Raw genomic sequence first — 17,155 nt, 5'->3', positions numbered from 1 at the left:
TAAAAATAAATATTTTTTTAAAAGAAAAAAAAAAGCTCTGGTGTGAAGGAATTTTTTTTAAAATAGTTTCAAGTCCTAATAAGCCTTCGAAAAAATTTTCCACGAACACCTCACAGTTGGAAAAACTGCTTATAGAAGATTAATTTCACTTTTTTTAATGATTTTAAACCTTGGACTTCGAGAGTATTTGAATTTAAAAAGCATATTTCAGATTTAGCTTTATTTAGAGTAAGGCCTATGATTAGAGAATTCTTCTCTATATATTCTATTGCTAGAATATTTTTAGAAGGTCCGCAAATGGTACCATCATCTAGATACCATATGTTTAAATCTAAATTAGAAAAGGATTTTAGACAATGAACTAGGTTATGTATACCTAAACTAAAGATCAGAGGGCTCAAAGGGTCTTCTTGTTGAATACCTTCGTCAGATGGAATTGTATATTCCCCGAATTTGAGAGGGGTTCTACAGCCATAAGACTGTTCAATAAATCTTGCATAAACTGGTAATTTTTCATAAAAAATGTTCAAAAATGCTTTTCTGGATATTAAAAGCATTTTTAAAATCAAGCTTACAGACTACGGCGACTGGAGGAGGATCTTCGATATATATGCGAAGAGAGTAAGCGGCTATTTCGCATCCCCCCTTTAATACCAAAGACTAGTTGATATGTTTGGAATATTTTTATCAGGTTTGATGCGCTCAACGATTATCTTAGCTAATAGTCTCCTAAAAAAAGACCCTATTGCAATTGGCCGAACTCCACCATCAGGCTTAGAAAAGGCAATTAATCTTGCGCCAAAAAGAATTTGGTGAACTGGACTAGGTAAATCATTGTTCAATATTTTCACTAAGTATTGCCAATGAATTTACAAATTAATATTGATAAGGATTTTTAGGGTTAATTAAAAACTGGAAATAAGAGGGGCGAAAACCGTCAATTCCCCCTGCAGAGTTTTTATTAAAAGATAAAACTGTTTTAATTAGTTCTTCCCATTTTTGATAATTTTAAATAAGAATTTAAAAAAGATTATACAGGGTTTCCCATCCAAAAAAGGATAAGTCCCAATCAAAAAAGGAAAAGGTTCAATCAAAAAAGGAAAAGTCCCAAAGGTTAAGGAAAAAGTCCAATCAAAAAAGGAAAAGTGTCAAACAAAAAAGGAAAAGCTTCCAATTCAAAAAAGGAAAAGTGTCAAACAAAAAAGGAAAAGGTCCAATCAAAAAAGGAAAAGTGTCAATCGAAATAGGAAAATTCCCTAAAGTAAAGGAAAAGGTTTAGTCAATCCATGAATCTTATTCTAATTCGGAAAATTCCGCGATTTCTAAAAAGGAAAATCGTAATCTTTTCTAACAAAATATATAAACTTTTCTCAATTTTTTTCTTAACATTTAGTTATGGTTTGTCAGTCCGTCTTCATTCTTAGTTCTAGACTGGGTGCGATTTCTTTAGTTTGAGGTGTGTAGCGTTTGTCACAATAATCTTTTCTCAATATGTGTATCAAATAAATGCTCATTTTAATGTGGTTTGACAGAAAGTCTTCATTCTTGGTCTGGATGGGTATGACTTGGTCTGAGGGTGGTTGGGGGGGGGGTGTATAGAGGGGGTAGGGTAAAAAATAAAATTTTTTGATATGGGTATCAAATAAAAGCTAATAAAAATATTTTTTTATTGTAATAATAATAATCACGCATAGAGGGCGGGTCTAGGTCTTGGGGGGTCAGGAATATTTTTATCACCACAAAATATCGATATGGGTATCAAATAAAATCTAATTTAAATATCTTTAGATTTAAATTATTCATTTTTTGTCTTGATGGGTATGACTGTCATGCCCTCAACATACAAGGTTTCCCATTCAAAAAAGGAAAAGGTCCAATCAAAAAAGGGAAAGTTTCAATCTTAAAAGGAAAATTCCCATTCAAAAAGCAAAATCGTAATTTTTTTATAATTTTTCAATTTTTCTTAGATTTTATTTATTTTTTTTCCTTCTTATTTTATTCCTAACTTTTTGCTATTTCTTTACTTTATTTGTATCTTTTCTCAATTTATTTTTCTTACTATATCTTTTCTCTATTTCTTTTCTTCTTATTTTTGATAATTCTTTTTTAAAATTATATTATTTTTTTGGCAGACTATTTTTTACATACATATTTATAATTACAATATTAAATTAATCGTTTGGTTATAATAAATAAGTTTGAACTGTAATACTAAACGATATGTAAATTAATAAAATATAATCATTTTAAAATTCTTATATTTTTAAAATTTTAATATATTCAAAACGCATTTATTCTTTTTAGCAAGTAAATAATTATTTTGTAATTTAATTATCTTTTAAACTATTTTGATTTATGAAAAATTAAACGCAAATGAGGTAAATTTTATAATCTTTTTCACTTCCATTTGTTGAGTATATACTTTAAAAATAAATTTTTTTGTTTTAAAAATAAAATTATGAAGATATGGTAAAAAGGAGAAAAAATATTAACAGTGAAACAAAAGCTCTAATAATTGACGCGTTAAAAAAAGATAGTATAAAAAATATAGCATCATGTTTTAAAGTAAGCTATAAGACAGTGACAAATATTAAATACTCTCATCTCAAAAATGGAATAAAATATAGCTTACCCAAAGGAGGTTCACGCGCACGCAAGAAATTAAATAAAGAGCAGGAAGAATATATGTTGAATTGTATAAATTTGGATTGCACTTTATCCTTAAAAAGGTTATGTGAAATCATTAAAGAAAGATATGATGTGGAAATATCAAAAAATACGGTATCAAGGTTACTCTCAGGATTTTTTAAAAGAGTATCATTACGTTCAGTTAGAGAAAATAACGAATCAAATATAGAGATTCGCAAAGAATACGCGAATTGGTTTGTAGATGTAGCATATATGAAGGAAAAATTTATATTTATCGATGAGAGCGGGTTTTCAATATCAATGAGGCGATTATATGGATATTCCCAAATAAATAAAAAGGCAATTAAAAATGTTCAAGGAATAAAGACAATAAATTACACTATCATTGCGGCTCTCACAATTGCAGGAATATTTCGATTCGAAGTTCTTGATGGCCCTTGCAATGCTATATATTTTAGCAACTTTATAAATGAAATATTAAATCATTTTGAAGAATCTAACATGTGATTTTTGTGATGGATAATGTTCCATTTCATCACAATCATTCAATTAGGGAATCGATAGAAAGAAAAGGACATACATTGAAATATTTGCCACCCTACAGTCCGTATCTTAATTCTATTGAGAATGTGTTTTTTCAATGGAAGGATTTTGTCAGAAATAAAAATCCTAGTAACGAGGAAGAATTAATTCGTTATATAGAACATGGAGAAAGAGGAATATCTGAAGAAAATGCAAAAAATTATTTTAGAAATATGGAGACATATATCCCAAAATGTAGAAGGGGAGAAATTATTAATGATTAATATAAATTTTTGTTTTGTACTATATTAAATATATATCGTAATTGTAATTAAATAATTTCATATGTAAAAAATTATAATAAAAAAGTTGTCTGCCAAAAATTTAGTGAAAATTAAATATACTTAAAAGAATTATCAAAAATGAGAAGAAAAAAAATTGAGAAAAGATACAAATAAAATAAAGAAATCGCAAAAAGTTAGAAATAAAATAAGAAGGAATGACAAAAATAAATAAATTTAAGAAAAATTGAAAAGTTTATATATTTTTTAAAAAAATTACGATTTTCCTTTTTTGAATGGGAATTTTCCTTTTTTGATTGACCTTTCCTTTATTGGACCTTTTCCTTTTTTGTTTAACACTTTTCCTTTTTTGTTTGAACCTTTTCCTTTTTTGTTTGACACTTTTCCTTTTTTGATTGGACTTTTTCCTTAACCTTTGCGACTTTTCCTTTTTTAATTGACAATTTTCCGTTTTTGATCGGACCTTTTCCTTTTTTGATTGAACTTTTTCCTTTTTTGTTTGACACTTTTCCTTTTTTGATTGAACCTTTTCCTTTTTGATTGGGACTTTTCCTTTTTTGGATGGGAAACCCTGTATTATATTTTATTAATTTATTACATATCGTTTGCAGGCGCGTACGCAACGGGGGGGGGCAAATCCCCCCCCCACCCTTAAGCCCAAAAATGCATTGTTATATTTTCATATTTGTTAATATTAATTTATATTTGTTAATATTAATTTATATTTGTTAATATTAATTTATATTTGTTAATATTAATTTATATTTGTTAATATTTATTCCTATATCATATATATTAAATTAAATTTATTTATCACATTCATCTACTAAGTTATTTTATCAATTAATTTCGATTTCAAGTTTTCCTTGGCATAATATTTACCTATTATTTTCAGATATTAGTGGCGTAATATTTATCTAAATTTCTAGTCAAATAATAATTATCTCTGAAACTTCTTGTCTAACAGGGAGAAAGAAATTGAAAGCTTGTCCAACAAGATCAAGTCTCTGCCATCAAGCAGTAACAGCTATTATAGAGTTAGAAAAGCCGATTATTAATGCTATTACTGAAATATCATAATAGTTTGAAATAAATATTTCCTCAGAAGCAAGAAAATTTTTGGATTCAATACTTATTCCAAATTTTTCTGCTCATTAGAATGTATTATTTAATTATACAACTATTTTATGTAATACTTTTCAAAAACATGACATTGACTTGATTAAGAAGATGAGAATGGCTGAGAGCATTTTATTACAACTCAAGGAAATTTTAGCTAATGTTGATGAAGAATTTCATATTTTATAAGTTATTGTTGAGTCAAAAGCAAGAGCTATACATGTTTAATATTTGTCCCCCTCGATTTGCAGAAAGCAAGTTAATCATCAAAACATTAATATAGGATCAGTAGAAGAGTATTATAAAACAAATGTCTTATCCCCATCTCTTAGATACATTTATAACCCAAATAAATGAATGGTTTTTATTTATTAAATTTTTATCATGAAGATGTTAAAGTATCTTATGATGCCTTATTAGCTGAATAACTATGATTAAAAGGTTGATATAGTCTCAAAAAATGCTATGGATGCTTGCATTATTTCAAACACATTTTAGATTATATTCCCAATGTATTAAAATGGTTATATATATATATATTAGCAACTCTTCCCATTAGTAAACTAATGAGAGAACATTCTCTTTTTTAAGAAGAATAACAGAGCCCTGCAGATGTACCATTTGCAGGGCACAGCCCGGATTTTTTTTCAAAATTTTTTCCACCCGGCCGGTTTTTTTTAAAAAAAATTGTCAGGCCCGGCCCGATTTTTCTAAAATAAATTATATTTATTTTTTATTTTTATAGATAATAATGCCGATTTCAAATATTTGATTTTAAAATATATAGCCAGGCCCGGATATATTTTAAAAAATTAAAATACGGTCCGGCCCGAGGGCCGGGCCTGCAAGTCTCTGAAAAACATACCTATGAAGTAAATCTTCTGAAAGTAGATTGAATGGTTTGGATCTTTTGAATATAGGCATTTACGCCAAGCAAGGATTAGATAATTGAAAAATTAGCTCAAAACATACAAAATACAATTATTCCTAAGAAACTTTTTGTGTATTATTTTATATTTCCAACATTAAAATTTTTTATACTTTATATATAAATTTTAAAGTCTCAAAAAATTCAATTTCTATTTTGGGTCATTTAAGTGATTTATATGGTGGTTGTTATATTCACTTTATATTTTATAATTCACATTTATTTTATAGTTTTTCGATGCCGCTAGTTATATCCGTTTAATTTTTTTTAATTCACATTTTTTTTATAGTTTTTTATATGCCAGTTTATATATATAATTTTTTTATAATTCACATTAATTTAAAATTGTGTATTAGAAAAGTTATTAGTCCTAATAAATTTATGCTCAATGATATTTCTTAAAAATTTTTATTATCCCCCACGCAGACCAAATTCCAGCTTACGCGCCTGATCGTTTGGTATTACATTTCCAACTTATTTAATTTTAAAAAGGTACATTATATATAACCAAACGATTAATTTAATTTAGCAATTGTAATTATATTGTCTGCCAAAAACATTAAATATAATTTTAAAAAATAATTATCAAAAATGAGAAGAAAATAATTGAGAAATGCTCAAAAAAATAAAGATTAAAAATGACTTAAAGAGATTGAAAAGGTTAGAAATGTATGTAAAAGATTACAATGAAAAAATCATAAAAAGAATATTGTATGTATGATGAAAAAAAAACTTAGAATTGTTAAAAAAATGGACCTAAATTTATAAATTATTTTTAAAAATAAAAAAGAATTATCAAAAATGAGAAGAATAAATTAAGAGAAGATATAGTAAGAAAAATAAAAGTAAAAAATCGCAAAAAGTTAGAAATAAATTGAGAAAAGATCAGTAAGAATAAAACGTAAAGAAATCGCAAAAATTTAGATATAAATTAAGAAGGAATAACAAAAATAAATAAAAATTTAAGAAAAATTGACAAAAAATTTTAAAAAATTACTATTTTCCTTTTTTGAATAGGAATTTTCCTTTTCTGATTGACACTTTTCTTTTTTTGTTTGGACCTTTTCCTTTTTTGATTGAACCTTTTCCTTTTATGATTGACCCTTTTCCTTTTTTGATCAGACCTTTTCCTTTTATGATTAAAACTTTTCCTTTTTTGATTGGGACTTTTCCTATTTTGAATGGGAAACCCTGTAATAAGATTAATTCAACAATTTTTAAAATTTAATTTAATTAAATTTAACTTTGTTAACATTAAAATTTAATTTGTTAATTTATTTAAAATTAATCAAATGATCATATATGGACAAATATCAAATGTATAATATGATAAAATTCTTGTTAGTTAATTCACTATTGCTAACTTAACAATGTTATATTAATAAATTTAACAGGAAAACAGATATAATCTAAGTAACTTTTTTTTGAAGAAAAGTATAACTTAAAAGGACTCCAATGACATTTGCCCCTTCTCTTAAAGGATAAGCTAAGCATAATCACTCCCATATGCCGTTATTTGATTAATGTGATATACTTATTCACAAAAATAGCATTTTAGAATATTTGACTGTATCTATGCATATTTGACTGGTCAAATATACTTTTTATTAATTGACCGTGTTTAACTGGTCAATTAATCGACTTGTCAACTTTGAACCTTGAAATCCGGGGTGTATCAGACGCTCAATTTGAACCATAGCAAATTTTAAATTTGAAAAATTAAATTTCACCGGAAAAGTATTTCAACCTGCATAAAGTATCTACCTCAGGCGGGTAACAAGGGAGATGGGATTAGTTAATAAAAATTTTCCCCCGTCACACCCCTCTCTCCCCCCAAAATTTATACAATATATCCTTATAAGGAAGAATTTGAAAGAAAAATTAGAAAATTAACGACTATAATTCAAATTTTTTAGAAATAAAGCATTATAAATATAAAAAATTAGTGAAAACCCAAAATTATTTTTATAAAATCTAATATATCTAAAGGCCTGCAATAAGTGGAAATAAGGATCTCCAATGAAATTTATGGGGAAAAAATTTTCCTAATTTCCCCCTCCGCTTAGCAAAATCATGGATACGCTTATGATCTACCTCATTAATTTCAGATAATTTCACCTATATAAAAAATTATATGTAACATTTAGAATTGTTCAAAAGACGGCAAAATTTTCTGAAACAATTCATCTCCCGGTAAATCTAATTTTTCAAGTGTAAAGGTTCCGAATTATAATGGAGTAAAAGATAATAATAGCTAATTTATAAAAAAAAGGAAGGAGCATTTAAAAGAAATTCTAAAATAGGTGATGAATTAACTTGAAAATAAAATAGAAAATAATTTATTAACTTATTTCTTTATATTAAAAAGGGAGATCGGCAATTTTGTGAGCATATCTTGGATTATAAAATAAATTTATAATTAAATTTTAATAATAATTCCATTTTTTTAAATCTCATTTGTTATCACAAGATTGCGTTAATTTCGATAGTAAAAAAAATGTGGTTGGATTTTTTTTATGGATGATACTTTATAATTTTTTATAATTATATCTACATTCCTTATTAATGCCGGTATAATTAATACAATGCAAAGTATAATTAATATTCCTCAGACATACTGCGCATAAAAAATGTTGTGTAATATATTACCATTATCATATCCAATATAAAAAATATGTTGATTGCAGTAATATGTAATAATATAATAACATATTATTTTTGTGATTTAATTGAATTGTAATCTAACTTTTATATAGAATTCAAAAATTAAAAAAAAGGGGCGTATGTAAAATTACTAAATAATTAATAGTGATATGCCCATTGAAAAGAAAAGGTCCGAATCATCATGAATATTGGTTCTGCTTAGGGTTTCAGTTCATAATAAAAATATCAGTTCGGTTCAAACCCTTTCGCATACAAACATATTAGAATATGTAAAAAGAAGCACATTTTGAAATTTTTATAAACTAAATCTCAATACAAAGCAAGTAACGCTTATTTTATTATTTCATTTATAAATTATAACAAATAAAATAAGTCATATAATGACTGATACTACCTGTTGACCAATCAAAAAATAATAATCTTTAAAACATCTGAGATATAGGTGGTTAGGATAATAAAATTTTTAAAGGTTAAAATTCTTCTGGGTTTTATTAATAATGACGCAGGTTTCACGGTGGTAAAAATTATTATATACTATACAAATAATACCTTTTTGCCTTTATTTAAAATTGAAAGCTAAATCAATTTAACATGCCAAAATATAAGGTTAAAAAATATTCGTTATTTGAAAAAAAATATATATTTGGTATTAACTCTTGTACAATTTTTATTTTATCTCATAACTAGTAAAAATTGACACTAATTAGCCTGTTAACATAACATAGAAAACTTTTTTGCCACAAATTAAAATTATAAAATTAAAATTAAAAAAAACAAACATATCTGCTCTTTTTAGCAAAGAATCGGATTCACTCTTTTAATTTTGTTAACTCTCCTCAGACCTTTGCACACTTTTTGTAGTGGCCGGAAAAATATCTATAGAGTTGTGCTTATATCTCGTTTCAATGAAATTTGGTAGACACTGATTTAGCGCATATTAGGTTTTAGGCCTTACTAAGTTTAAGTAAAATCAATCAGATATCACAGTCCTAAGTTGCTAGCTTAATTCTATTGCAGGGCTATCATAGTGATTCCCGGAGATAAATCTATCGGACAAAAATTACCAGATTAAATTCCTTAACATAAATTTATCAGAATTGAAAGAAGAGACAATTCCCACATAAATAAGTTTTTCGAAGAGAACTTTGTGACAATTTCTATTAAAACATTTATTTTTAAATATTAACCCTACCCCCTGATGAAACCTTGACCCTAACTTTACTTCAAACAAAAAACTAACCCCGATTGGTTACTTATTTCAGATCTATAACCTCTGAGTCACATCTGTCACTTTAAAAATGTATTTTGTAACATTAAATTTGATATAAAAATTATATTTGTCTTTATTTCCCATCCTTAGGAAAATTTGGTCCAGAGTAATTATCCAAGATGTTTTTTCTATTACATTTGCAAAGTACGACCCGTTAAAAATTTTTGCACAAGTTGCTTTGCTCGGCCCGTTAAATTTATTACCCAGCTCGGTCCCTTAAAATTTTACGAAAAGACAGATCTGTTAAAATTTTACGAATATTTGGCCCTGGCCCGTTAAATTTTGTATGAATTTTCCGGCCATCACATTTTTAATATCTGTATCTAATTTTATTATCACCCAATGTCAATTAGGGCCCTTAAATATCTCCACTATCGCTATCCATTTCTACAACCGTTTTATAAATAAAGTGTGTACTAGTGAAGATCACAGTCGGGACCGATTTACTCAAACCGGATCATGATCTTTGAAAATTATCGATCCAGACCGTGATCCTGAATAAAAAGACCGGTACAGGACCGGTCTTTTTATTTTTTGTTATTTTAAAAATATTTATCTTTTTACATAATTAAATTCTTGATTTATCATTTTATATAATATAAGAGTAATATAAGAGTATTATATAAACAATATAAAAGCAATTATGAATAATATAATTAAAAATCATTTGGAAGGTATTTAGAATTTATGTAAGTTAATAAATAATTTCTTTTTATTAACTTGAAGCTTCTATTTTTTTTAAACCCTAACTTAAAAATCGATTTATGAAGAACCTAGTAACAATGGTAAGGGTTGAGAGCCAAAATATTCAGCATATCTAGATTAAAGAATAGTAGAAACGCTGTTAAAATAGAACTAACTATATTAATAATGGCCAAAAGAATCATTTTTTAATAATAAAAATAATGCTTATTTTGATATGAAATTTTGCTTAATAAAATCATAAACAATTATATTTTTACTTGTTGCTCACGATCATTAATTGGTACTGCAGTGAAATTATACTCTGTCTTTTTTTATTGGTACTATAAGTAAAATGCTTCTTTGACCAGGGGTGTCACCATTTACTCTCAGAGGATTAAAAAAAATTTTTAAGTTATTTTAAAAGGAAATCATAGGGGGGTTCTTCAAATTTTTCAGGGATCTAAAGTCCCTATGCGCCCCCCCCCAATGACTCTTCTTTGAACTGGTTTTCATATTGTAAAATAAAATTAACCTAAATTATCTAAAAATAAAATAACTCTTCATAAAAAGTAAAATATACAAAAAAATAGGTTAAAATTTACATTAATTGAATAGTAAAGCAAACTTAAATATTAATAAACCGATCCGGACAAAAAATAAAATTGCTGGTCCGGACTGTGGTCCTCAAAAAAGATTCCGGTCTAAGACCGATAAGCTATTGTGCATTCCTATCTGTATTGTGTATTTATAATTGGATCATATCATAATTATTTATAGATTTAGTATCAGAGTTAGACAGTTATTAAAATACAATAAATTTGCGCCTTGTCTGATTTTTATGTATAAATTATCTAGCCAGTCCTGAAAATATTTTTATGTGAAAATTACCAGGTCCAGCCAGTTAAACTTTTTATTCAGCCGGTAGTCCGGTTTCAGAACTATAATTGAAATATTCGTAATTAAATGTTTATACTGATATAAATGGTATGATTATGCAATCAGAAGAAGAAGCAATGGGACTCTTTTAAGTGAGAGTCTAATTTATAGGCACAAATATGACTACCGTAAATCACCTGTCTTTAAAAGAAAAAATAATTGTGAAAACTCTATGCCTGAAAGAATGACCTTTAAATAATTATTAAAATTGCAACCTATGCACGATTATGAATTGCAATAAAATTTATAAAATTACTCGATTCGAAATTTACAAATCGAATACAAATATTACATTATTCGCTTTTCTTTCAATTAATATACTCGTTTTATCAGAAAAAAATAAGTAACTCTAAAGATATCTTTTACAGACGATATTTAATATATTGTAATTATAAAACGTCGGTGTTTTTTTTGTTTGATGTTATTATCACATAAATTAAACGTCTTTTGTAAATAACTGTTACTTATCATTTATGATAATTAATGGGAAGACATTTAAAATTATTAAACTTTAAATGTGTGTAGTAGTCTATACAGTAGATATCATCATTAATTATTGAAGGTTTTTTTTCTATAACTTTTAAATTAAATATTGATAAAAGTGATTTATATTGTCTCTTAAAAAGAGTATAGAGTTTTATTTGTCTATGCGATTGATTGCGTTTTTATTACATAGTATAATATATTGTATACTATATATATTCATCCCAACCAATTTTTATAATAGTCAAATTACTAATCATTTATATATTTACTTTTATAAAATCAGTTAAATGATTTATTTATCTTGTTTAAAAAAGGCAGAATATTTTATATAAAAATACTGGTTTGTTGTATAAATATGAAAGTATTTAATTTAATTATTATTCATACAGTTCTCCATTATTTATTGAATTAAAGAGGTACATACGTATTTTTATTATTTAATGTAAATCATTATAGCACTCAAACTCAAAGAGGTTAATTATATTCATAAAAACAAAATTAGTTTATATTACATATTTATTTCTTTGTCAATTATATTTATACTTTTTTTAAAAATACATTGTGTTTAATTTAAATACAAATTTTGTATCATTAAGCTTCTCCTTTTTAATATGTAATATTTTAAAAAGAGAATCCAAACATATTCAAATCTGGTTTTTTAAATGAAAATGTGGTTTTCTTAAATTTAGAGAGAGGCTGATACTCCTAAAAAAAATGGAAGAACACTCAAAAATGGTGGCAAAATTATGGGAATAAATTTTTCTTGTAGAAATTATGTACCAGCCATATTTTTATAAATAGTAATCAAATCTTTTGTAATCAGTTGAACTGTATCCTAATTAATTTTTGCTACTTAGCCGTAACCGCACTAGAATCTTAGTTAACGGTTCGGATCTCTGATTAAGCATAAATAAATATTAAATCATTCATTATATAATTATTTTATGCTGCCCGGTTATCATTGAAAAAACTATACCACTTTATGACTAATTCTGGTCTAGCCGGGTTATCGGGCCATGCCTGCAGATTTATGGTTTAAAATGTATTAGTTATTTTTTATTTAATGATATTATACATATATTATTGATTGAAGTACTTCAATAAATTCTATACTATGGATAATAAAAAATAATCCTCAAGTAGAGGCTATTAAATATTTCATTTTTTTAGTAGAATGCATCCCGTATATGATACAATAAAAAAATATTTACCAATACAATAAATGTAAATTATACAGAGGCGTTCCAGGAATTCAATAAAAAATATTGCTCTCTACACGAAATACTCACCCCCCTCCGACTTCAATGACGCAGATTTTTTAAAAAAAACAATAAATGTAAATTATACAGAGGCATTCCAGGAATTCAATAAAAAATATTGCTCTCTACAAGAAATACTCACACCCCCCTCCCCTTCGATTTAACAGACGCTGATTTTTTCAAAATTTACCCCCTCCCCTTTTCATTTCAAACAATATAAATATTTGTGAGTTAAAATAAAATTATTTTATTTTTTTCAAAGTGAGCCTTGAATATCTTTGGCTAGTCTTTTAACCATTTATCAGCTCTAATGTTTGATATTTCTAGGCACATTACCAAAGGGAAATATAAATAACAAAAATGAAAAAATTATTCGAAAAAAAATTTAAACTAAAAAATTAGAACAATCTATAAAACCAACACTGTCAAAAATTCAGAGAATTAAAATATTCCTAACATCTTAATATTTTATTAGCGCGATCGCATCTGGCACCTGTTATAAATGAACTTTTAACCTATGATTTTTGGGAAACTCTAATAGCTACTTTTTCTGAGCGTAATATTTTTTATTTTTATGCTAATCTACAAATTTATCATAGTTGATAAACCTATCTAGATATATAGAATTTATATTTTACAATTTTCTTCAAAATGGCTATAATTAGAATTACTATATTTATAAGGTTATCTAGACTTTATAACTTTATAAGCAACGATTCATTAAGAATTTAAGTAAGAAGGGTATAAAAAGTTATGACAAAATAAATTAATATCCTAGTTGACATACATATATAAAAAGCTCCCACATCAAAATGATACAATAAAAATAGACTTTTTTAAAGTATATAATACATATATCATGATAGTAAAAAAAAACTATAAAAAATCTAATTTTATATATAATATTTTAAATGTGCAATAAAAATAATTTATAATAAAATTACACATAATTAGTGCTGTGAAGTAACATCAAAAAAGTAACATCGTTACTAACGACGTTACTTTTTTTGAAGAAAAGGAACGCCATTCGTTACCTTCATCTAAAGGTAACGAGTAACGGTAACGCGTTTCTTTTCTTGAGTAACGGTGCAAAACGTTACTTTACTAGTTACTTTTTATTTTTTATTAAAAAATATCAATAAAAAGAAAAACATATTTTATTGTATTATAAAATTACTTTTATTTATTTTTTATTTTTTAATTCTTAATATTAATATTAATATTAATAATTTAAGCCGAGTTTTAATTCATATCAACCACTTCCAACATTTTTTTTAAAATTCTCGTTGTTAAATTATCAGTCGAAATTAATATTCAATCAAAATTCAAAGTAAATATAATGATATTATTAATTAATTTATAATTTATTTTAAAAGAATATTATGTCCATAGTACTTACTTCTTCAGATGTTAACCCTTCCCTGGCCCCAATTTGAATTATATTTTAAACCATTTAAGAAAATTAATGGTACCAAGTCTACACTTTGTAAATGTAAATTATGTCCCAACGCAAATATTTCAACGTCAATGTCAAGTAGCTAAAACTTAAAAAAACATTTGAAGGTAAAGAATGAATTAATATTGATTCCTTTATCCAACACACACACTAGAATATTTACAGATAATGATAAATTTTTTTTGATCAGGAAATGAATGAAGATTTATGTGAAGATGATCTTTCAAACTTTTTTCAAAATAAAGATATTTCCTTAAATATTTTTAATAAATTCCCCGAATTGAAATTTTTGTTTATTAAATATAACACCACTCTCCCATCCTCTGCGCCAATTGAACGTGTGTTTAGCACGGCGAAAGCGCTCATGTCTATCTGATCAAAATTTTGAAAATCAATTGTTGTTAAAAATAAATAAATAAATTGTTACATAAAAATGTTATCTTATAATATATTATTTTTGTATAATTATTCATATTATAATTATACTAGTAGATAGCCCGTCAAAAATGACGGGGAATGAAAATTTTCTTCTTACTTTTATACTAGATGTTACCTGTTATTTGAAAATAATATCCAATTTTTATTCTTTTTACCCCCTCCCCTCTTCAGGCCAGGTTCAATCCATTAAAACTAAGTGTAAATACTAGGGTTTGAGTAAAAATAAATTTAAAGCATTTACTTGATAATACCAATATTATTTGTTAAATATTACTGATTACTTATACCTAATATTTAATACTAAGAAAAATTCCCAAACTTATTAATTATGAAAATTCTTCCAAGCCCAATGAAAGATCATAATAATTTTGGTAGTTGAGAACTGAAATAAAATATTTAAATAATCCTAATGAATTTAAAAATACAATCAAAATTCAGATTTTCATGGGCCTTGGTTTTTTGATCACACCGAGCCCAGGCCTGCAAAAAAATTTGTTTTGGGCCAATGTCTGACCTATAATTGATAATAAAAAAATTCTCAAGCGTCCAAGCTCATAATAATTTTGAAAAGATTTCCCCAAGCCCAGCCCAATATAATTTATAAAAATATTTTCCAAGTCCAGCCCAACCCATAATAATTTTATAAAAATTTTCTCAAACCTGGCCAACCGATAGTAATTTAAAAATTTTTTTCCAAGCCTGGAGATAGGTAAATCTCTAAAAAACCATATCTATTTTTTAGTTTATTTTAACCCGGCTCACCCCAACCAAGGCCAACCCATTAAGACTAAGAGTGAATACTATTTTTTTGAATAAAATTTAAATTAGATTTTAAATGAGGGCCATATAAATATTCTGTGTTAAATATTACACCTATGCCTTTAAAAAAAATTCCCAAGCCAGGTCCTTGCACTTGGTTTTCTCAAACCCGTAAAAGACCATAATAATTTTGATAGTTGAGGACTGAAATAAAATATATAAAAAGTCACAATGCATTTAAAAATACAATCAGAATATAAAAGTTGCATGGGCCTTGGTTTGTCTTCAAAAGAAATTTTCAGGCCAATTTCTAGCCCATATTTAAAATTAAAAAATTTACAGGAATCTTAGACTATAATAATTATGAAAAATGTTTCTCAAGCTATGTCCAAGTCCATATTAATGGTGAAAAATATTTCCCAAGCCCAGGAAAACCCAAATAATTTATTTTGATCCAGAAAAATAGGTCTGATGTAAGGGGTTTATAAGAATTAAATCTGTCTGATTTCAAAATTATAATGAAGAGTAAATATCTGATTTACCTATGATTCTAATGGTGAGCTCCTGGTATTATAAGAAATTCATGAATACATATTAAAGTACCATGCTGAAAATATGTTCATCCTAATTAAATTTTAAACAAACCAAATGATTTATTACTTAGTTACAAAATATAAAATTAAATTTAAGAAATTGTTATTAAATTACAATAGAAAAAATAAAAAGATATGTCTAAGTTAACAATTAATAGGTGGTTAACTTCAATCATAGTCAAATTATACATAAGTAAAACAAAAAGGTTATACATTTAATCAAAAATGTTATAATAAATTATGAAGTTATGAGTAAATATACAAAATTTTCCTATCTTATGAGGTGTTATTTAAAAATTTATATTTATTTTGGGGTTATTCTAAAATTTCCCATTATTTCTATAAAATATGTTAATGATATATTTAGTAATTTTATTTATGTTATTTATTTGTATTTGTAATTTATAATCTAAAAATTTATTCTTGCTAGATAAGAGTTTTTTGCTACCAAGGTGTGCTTTGTCCCTAACATATCTCTCTTATCTTTTCTAAAACCCCAATATAATGGTATAAAATCCTAAATTATACATAAATTCAAGAATTAAAGTAGTATTTAAATAAATCTCTTATTACTATTGAATGGGTACTTGCCATTTTAAGTTCTACCTTATTCCTATTGAATTGGTACTTGATGCATTTAAAGTTCTATTTACTCCTAAATATTCAGGAATATGTATAATATTAGGTGTGTATTCAGTGTCAATGCACATGCAAAGTTTTAAAAATGTCAACTATTAATTAATTTATGAAAGTTGCATGGGACATGGTTTTTTGATCAGGCTTGGCTATGTCTGCAAAAGAAATTTCAGACCAATCTATAACCCATATTTAAAATTCAAAAATCTTAAAGCACCTCTATTTTAAATTTTATCCAATATGATTTCCATTACATTTTTAAATATAGATATTTCTAATACATGCTCACGGTATACAATGCAACAATTTTACCTCTTTTTCTCTTAAATTTTAATATTTATATAAAATTTATTAATAAAGTATATTAAATACCATACACACAAACTAAATAATTACCCTTACTCCATCAGCTAGTATGGTAATAATAATAAACGGCAGAATTTTAAAAATATCA

Source organism: Gordionus sp. m RMFG-2023, chromosome 2, assembly GCF_954871325.1.
Source record: "Gordionus sp. m RMFG-2023 chromosome 2, tfGorSpeb1-WG-v2, whole genome shotgun sequence".
In the NCBI taxonomy this organism is placed as follows: Eukaryota; Metazoa; Nematomorpha; class Gordioida; order Chordodea; family Parachordodidae; genus Gordionus; species Gordionus sp. m RMFG-2023.
This window is presented reverse-complemented; position numbering follows the sequence as displayed.